This window comes from Macadamia integrifolia, unplaced genomic scaffold, assembly GCF_013358625.1.
Source record: "Macadamia integrifolia cultivar HAES 741 unplaced genomic scaffold, SCU_Mint_v3 scaffold385, whole genome shotgun sequence".
Classification (NCBI taxonomy): Eukaryota; Viridiplantae; Streptophyta; class Magnoliopsida; order Proteales; family Proteaceae; genus Macadamia; species Macadamia integrifolia.
The window spans coordinates 269,082-277,400 of NW_024869887.1; positions in this window are offsets into that span (position 1 = coordinate 269,082).

Here is an 8,319-nt window from a genome sequence, read left to right on the forward strand (position 1 = left end):
TATGTCCACTTCCCAAATGTTTCGGAAGAAGGCAGCCATGCAAATATCCACCCCACCTCGGAGGTCACTAAAGAGGCATTGACCCACAGTAAATAGAAGGAAGGAACGGGTCACCTAAGCAATGTTACGAGGGTTCACCTACAGGTCTGTCCTCCACCAACGGGCACTAATCTCACCTAAATGGATATCTTTCTGGTCGTCTTGGATATCAATGTCTGTCAGATCTGTGAACTCCTATGCTGTCAGAGTCTCAAGAAAAGGCAAGGGTCTCCCTCTAAATGGTATTCTCATCAGAACATGGAAGCATAGGGGTGTAATGGTAATCTCGCCTGTAGGAAGATGAAAGGAGTGAGTACTCAACCATCCATCAAGGGCCCTACCAATGTCGGGCTGCACTTCCTAGTCTCTAATGAAGTCAATCGCTCAGGTAAGAAGAACTAACCAACTCCTTCACCCTACGAGGGAGCATCTTATACCAATCCCAAGCTATGTTTGGATGACCATATATGGCCAAGGTCGGTGGTACTCCCGCATTGTGCTCCTAAAATAAATATATATATATATATATAATAAAAAACCAATAATAAATGAATAAAGAGAAATGAATAAAATGTAAGGACTCACCCATGTGCCCCATACTGAGTTGCAGATATGATCCTGAGTCCTATGGAGTGTTTGTCCAGTGTACCAATCTGTGGGACTCTCGTCCCCTTGAGAAGAATTGCTGCAACCATCCAGCCAGATCTCCGCATGAGTCTTTCTCTTTCTTCTCTCAACCATATTTTCCAAAATTATAAAGAACCCCAAGAAGTTTCACAATTTGAAAAAAATCCCAAAAAGATGTCAAATTATCTAAATGACTCCTTCCTCAAGAACTATGAAGATCTTCAAGGGGAAGATGAAGAACTTCAAGGGAAACTTGAAGTTCTTTGCAAAAAACTTGAAGAAACCCAAAAAAATGCAAAAAGCTTCGAATCTTTAAGAAGATTCAAAAACCTGAGCTCACTCACTCACAAATCGTCCCCAACTTGAAAAAATTGGAATGGGGAATGAACAGCAGGGGGGACCATTTTATGGTTAAAAAATTCATTTTTTCAAAAAAAAAATTGAGATTCCAATTCCAAGGTGCAATTTAAAGATTCTTACCATAAAATACAAAATTCAAAGTAATTTCTTGTGGTAGATAAAAGTTACATCACATGAAAATTGGAAGGTGAAAATCAAATTCAAGTGGAAGGTGAAATACAAAGCAAATTTAATTAGTAGATGAAAATTACATCACATGAAAGTGGAAGGTGAAATCCAAGTTTGTGTGGTAGGTGAAAATTATATCACATGAAAATGGAAGGTGAAAATCCAATTCAAGAGGATTCAAGATTCCAAATCAAAAAGCAAAGAGCAAGATTCCAAATCAAATGCCAAATTTCAAGATTCAAAGGTCCAAACTCAAGGTTCCAATCCCATGATTCAAATTCAAGAACCCCAATCAATAGAAAAAATCTCATTGACCCGGCCCCAGGTGGCCCAATTTCATTAAGCCGACCCCAGGTGGCCCAATCTCTTTGAATTGGCTTCAAGTGGACCAATCTCATTGATGAATTCCCTAGACTGGCATATGGAAGCCCAGCATAGGAAAAGTCAAAGATCAAGTACTAACATCTTTTTTAGGATTGGAAGAGCAGCGAATTTCTTTCCTACAATAGGCAGCCCAGGTAAGTCCTTAACTTTAAAGTAGTTGAGATATATTACCAGTTGCATTTTCAACTCCGTCATTAATAAGCAAGATGACGATAGTACATGCTCCAGGTGACAAAATGTGGTCATTCTTTTCTTTCCCTTCGGCTATTGGCACAAGCCTCGGCCAAAGAGAAGCATTCTGTAGACAACTAATTTTGTCACTCTCCTCTGGCTATGGTGAATTACGGATCTTGGATGTGACTTCTTACTTTTGATTGATTGAAATGATAATTGATTGAGGTAAACCAACCGAGAAACATCCCATACTCACCCAAAGTCTCAAAAATCCCATGCGAGAAAAAGGAGGGTCCAATTATGACATTTCAAACATGAAGGAATTCAGTCCTAGGTGACCATATGGATGTATAGTACTCAGAATTATGATTCCAACAATATATGGTACGTCAAATCATATTATCTGATCTCCCATAATTGCTCCTGAAAAATTACATCTTGAAACACCTAGTCAAGTGCATCATGGCCTGCCTTGCACCCACCCTGCCAGCACCCAATGCATGCTTGCCAGCCCTCTCATATGCCTATGGGAAACGTGGGTCCCAGCAAGCCCAACTGGGGTGAGCACTTATGTTTCGGGTTTTTCATCATAATAAAGTCATATGTGCCCAATAATGTCGGCTATTTTGCCCGGTATCGCAATTTAATGTGTTTTAGTCCATAGAAGGACAAAACCAAACAAGCCTTAATAGATATTTATGACCCAAGGTATAAATAACATTCATTTCTCTCTCTCTCTCTCACATTTATGATTTCAGCAAGAGTTTGGTTAGAGGAGTAAAGAAGAAGGAGAAAAGAGGAAGGAGAAGAGAAGGAAGAGGGAAGAAGTGTTCCCCCTTGATTTCCAAGGCCGTATCTTGCCTTTTTGTCACTGGAATAGTGACTGGTGCCTTGAGATCTGTGTATTGAGGTAAGTGATGCCATAAACCCTTGGAATATGATGAAACCCTCATGTGTGTGGTCAAATCAAGGAGTTAATAGAAACCTTATGTGATTTCTTTGAAGGTTTAAGGAAGAAAACCAAGATTTGAAAGTATTTTAGTGACATTTTGAGTTGGGAAAGAGGATTCTAAGTTTTTGGGGTTTCTTGAGCCAAGGTATGATTTTGTTCCCAAAAACAATGATTGAACTTAGATCTATGGTATAATCAGGTGGATGATGCCTAAAATGTGTGGGAAATGAGGTTGGAACAACCCCTTTGGATTCCCAAGAGGTGGGATGAAGGACAGAAGAAGTTCAACAGAACCCACTAAAGACTGGTGGGTAGCACCGATGGGTAGTCAGACCCACTAGTGTGACTCCCCAGTCTTACCTGGGCTTCTGAGCCTATAGGCCGGTAAGACCGGCCGGTACCTAGACCCATTGGTATAACCATCGATCTTGCTTGGGCTTCGGGGTCCTACTAGCTTGCAGGAACCGCAGGTACCAAGACCCACCAATAGCACCCACCAGTTTTGGGTTAGCCCCGCGGTCCTACCGGTGGGTAGGACTAGTGAGTACGAGACCCGCCAGTTTGTATCTGGGTTCTATCTCCCTGAGCAGTGTGCACAGGTGGGTCCTTTTACCCACCTAAATGACCCACCTGTAGTCCAAATGAGCTCTGTTTGAACTCAAACTCATCGACAACCTTCTTCACATTATTAAATGCTTCGTGACCATGTCTTATGTCTTTATATAATTCCAAAATGGACGTATTCTAAGTTCTTATCTGTGTTAGGTTTTGAGACATTCGTCTTCACACGCCGGATCTTACCCGTACCGTGTACGCGTATTCTCATACAAGAATTGGTAAGTGGGGATAGGACATTGATACTTAATTTTGGGAATGTTTATTGCATCATCCTCATTTGATATATATCATGCCATCTTCATGCATTTGCTTGTCTGCTATAAGATGCATTTATGAATTGATATGTGTTACCTTGAATTCCAAATACTAGTTTCTTACCTTGAATTATGAGCATGGATTTATTAACTTATTGGATGATGATGATGAGTTTGGCATGTGATAAATTGCTAGCCTAGATGCCATAGTCGGCTTGGAAATTAATGCATTGGTACACTCTGGAATGAGACAAGGAAATACTATGTAGTCGTATCATCTCATATAGGAGCATGTGGTTAGGATTTAACATTCCCTCGTGTTACGACACTTCCCAACAGGGGTTTAGGTGTTGGGTTATCACTGGGAGGAAGTGCCGATCACAGACCATCGTGGTGGTTAGAAGTACGCCTGACTGATCATTAGGACAGTCGGAAACCTTGGTGATACATTCAGAGGGCCAATCGTATTACATTTATTTTCTATTGTGGTTAGGCTACGATTTACTTTTCTGCTGTGGTTCAGATACGATTTACTTTTCTGAGTGCTCATGGCTGGCCTTCTCCAACAACCCTATGGGCGTATTACAAGATGGAAAACGCATCTCGAACCCGAGGCATACGCGCACTGTGGTTGTGAGTAGCACGTAACTTATGACTTAGTAATATTACTTAGGTGGATAGGCTTAAAATGAATCTCATGCATATAGTATCATTTGATATAGCTCACCCCTAGTATACACACCTTGTTTAGATAATTTTGCAGGATTCCTAGTAGAGAAACAAGTGTCGGACGAATCTCCTATGGGGGATTGGTGGGTCCCAGAAGGATTTGATCACGGAGTTGGATGCTCATGCAAGAGTTGTATTATGGGACAATAGTAGTTATCACCAAACACAGTTCTTCTTTTTTATTCTTTTGGTATACTTCCCCTTTTGTGCTCTCTATTGTTAAATTGTTATTTCTTGTATAATTATTATGCCTACGGACCCACATGTAAATATACTACATATAACAATTTGGGTATCAAGAGTATATGGGGATCTATAGGTATTTATATATGACAAGACTTTCGCTAAATTATATAATTATATTTTCATGATTATACATGGCATGTTGTGCTAGGGTTACTATATCAGATGATCCTGGTGGTTTTGGGTTACCTGGAGGGAACCCGGTCACCGGTTCGATTCTATATGAACGGGGCATGACAGTATCACAGTATGGTCTGATAGAAATTCTTGATGTTGGCTTCTATTTGGGTCACTAGTAGATCCCACCGGTTGATCAGTGATATAACCGATGGGTCCTATTAAATTGTTCTTAAGTACTTTTGGGACTTTGGGGGACCCTTTAAGGCACATTTTGAAAACAAGTTACATATATAATTAGGCCAGAGTCAATCACTTCCGGTGAGGTCTACCATGGTTGTTTTGGGCATCCAATTCCAGAAATTTTCACCAAGTCTCCAGGATTAGGTGAGTGGATCGTCTAAATTTATTTTTAGGAGTGTTTTAACTTATAGAATTGTTCTATGTAACATCATTCATGTGTCTTAAATTGATAACCTCATGTATACTTAACTTGTGCTAACTAGCTATAATTCTGTATGAAATTATCATTGTTGTGGTTGTGTGTGTGAGTGGGTAGGATCCAATGTGGGGGAATTCCAATATCGTGATCTCCATGATTTTGCATTTAGTATACATTGTGTGTGCATTATAGTTAAGCTTGAAAATGGGTTGCGGTGCGGCCGATGGATGATTTCGGTACCATATTTGCCATACTAGCTGCATATTTGCTAGAGGTAGGCTTAGAAATTGGTTGCGGTGTGGCTGATGGTTGATTCCAAAACTATATATGCCATACTAGTTGTACCATTATGCAAGGACATGCATATTATTGGTGATTAGGATGAATTACTCCTTTGCTAACAAGGGTTAGGTGTTGGATAACCCATAGTAGTAGGTCTAATGAGACTTTTTGAAATATTACTTTCACGGTATGATGTAATTATTACCGGAGGATGATCAAGCCTGGGTGACCGATGGATGATTTTGGGACTGTGGCACCAGGGCAGGGTTATCAAGGTTTTCTGGATAACCGAGGGCACATTATATGATTGGTAGGATCCTATTCCTAACTAGGGCTTGTATCGATGAGTGACCAATGTATGATTCTAAGACCAAGGATATTGCCTAATGTGTTGCAATAGCATTACACCCCAGACTTAGTTATTTGCTAGGTAGATAATAATAATAATGCACTACATCATGCACCGCATCGTAGACTATATGTGTTTGCTTGCATGTCCCCCATCCCTTACTGAGCTTAGTGAAGCTCACACCACGTGTGTGTCCCTTTTTAGATGATAATGTAGGTAAGATCATACCTATGAGCAGTGACACTTCCTCGTCTATGGCCGTGTATGGCAAAGACTGGTGGACTCCGAAGGCTGAGGAGCATGATGTAGATAGTGCATGTGACAATTGCACCTATAGTGTGTCATGATCGAGGATTTTCGCTATCCATCGTCATTTTCACTTCACTTTTTAGATATTATAATTTTATGTTATTATAATGTATGCCTTGTTATCAAATGGAAGAATTAAACTTTGTTAGGTAATAAATATAATTTTTAGACTATCCCTAGTACAATAATCAATTATTATATCTGTTTATTACGCTGCATTTGATTTTAGTGATTCTTGTTGTGATTGTGAGTATAAGGTATTACTTATGAGATGGTGGGATCTTTTAGTATAATGGTAAGCATCTAGTCACATTCTGGTTTCCTAACGAATGGAGTGTGATTATTTATTTTTATGGTTTATGTATGAGTTAGATTTATTTTATCCATGTTATAGAAAGATCAATTTACATGGGTAGACCGAGGTGCCTAACACCCACCGTAACTTAGACGCTTACTTAGACTAATGATTTGACCATTCCCCATTGGATAGATTTGGAGACATTTATAATCTAGGTAGAAACTTTTTTTTTTGATAATCTCTCCCTCTTTCCCAAAGAGATGAGATGGAAGACAAGCATGTATACCAGTTCTTTCTTGGTTAGGTAATACCATGTTCCTCATAGTCATTCCACATCATCTCTCTGCCAGAAGAACCTGCCAACTCATCACACATCAACAACCATTGCCATACTGAAGATTGACCATATCATCATATATTGTCCTCTCATGATGCCACTACTATTGCTATTGTACGTATAATGCATGCATCGGTACAACTGCCACTTAAACAACCCTACTATCACATGCCATATCATAATGCAGCCATCAATAAACATATGTATTGCCACATCATTTGTGTAACATCTTCAATACTATTAAGATACTTATGTGGAATTCTGATGTTGCCTCTACCATCCTTGCCAACATCACTACCAACCTACATGCTACCACTTTGGACATTGCTATTGGTACACATATCTGCCTCTGACATTGACAACATTAGTACACATCTATACTTATTGTACTGCCACTATACTCTATACTATGCCATGTCAATCATCACAATGTCATCAATATCTTTGTAGATTGTAGATGCTCTAATAGTTCCATTTGCTCAATTGCTAAATGTGTTGCCATGTCACTGACTATGTGAGTGTGTTGATTCGAAATGTGTTAGTAACAATGACAACACCAATTTCCATATCCCCATCTTAGGGCCCGTTTGATAATGTTTCTGTTATTTTTGTGTCTAGAAACACCATAAACATAAATTCACGTTCCTGGGAATAGAAACGGATTTTTAGGTGATAAACCTTGTTTCTGGAAATGTTTCTTGTATAATTTTTTTTTAGACAATATAATGGAAAAATATCTCTTTCCATTCCTCTGTGCTTAATTGATGGACCGCCATTGAAGCTGGAATCTTCAAATGGAAGAAGCTCGCAAAGGAAACGATGACGACAATCGACCAATTGGCAGAGTATAGGGATTTTTTACCAAGGTCATTCTGGGATGAGTTCTCCCAAATGCGAGCATTGGATTTTCATTGATGATAGTCGTTTCCAGAAACACAGAAACAGGTTCAACTTGTTTTGTCTGGGGCGTTTCTAGAACTATAAATATACAGAAATTTCAATTTCAATTTCTGAAAACAAGTGAAATGAAACAGTTTTGTCAAATGTTTTTTGTTCCGTTTCTACTGTTTCTAGACACAGAAACGACAGAACTGCGTTTCTTAAAACATTATCAAACGGGCCCTTAGTTTGTGCATTTGCACATTTGGTGGGTTAAGGTTTCTGGCCCTAACCCAGGATTTTTCTTTCATGATGACATATGCTAAGATAATTACAATTTATGGAATTGTAATGCCATGTTAGTATAATGAGCTTTGCATTGTTCTTCCAAACCATCTTGGACATGCCAAAATGATGTTGACCAATTTAAAAAATACATATACGGTATACCGTTAGGTTGCCAAAATTTTGTGAGGGTCCAAGGTCACCCAATGCCATTAATCCCAATCCATTTCAATACTAGTGACCATATCCATGATATGATCTGCCCCCTAAGAAACTTCCCAATTGAATTACTGGGAATTATGGATGACCTAATCCCTATCAAGGGTACATGGGCAATCAGTCTTTGTAAGATTCGATCATAACCATGAATTCATATAATATGTTTGTTTATGTGCTAAAAGAAAAATGGAACTCAAAGTATTAAGGTGGAACTAATGGCTATAAACTGGAAGTAGTGTTTATCAATGATCGGG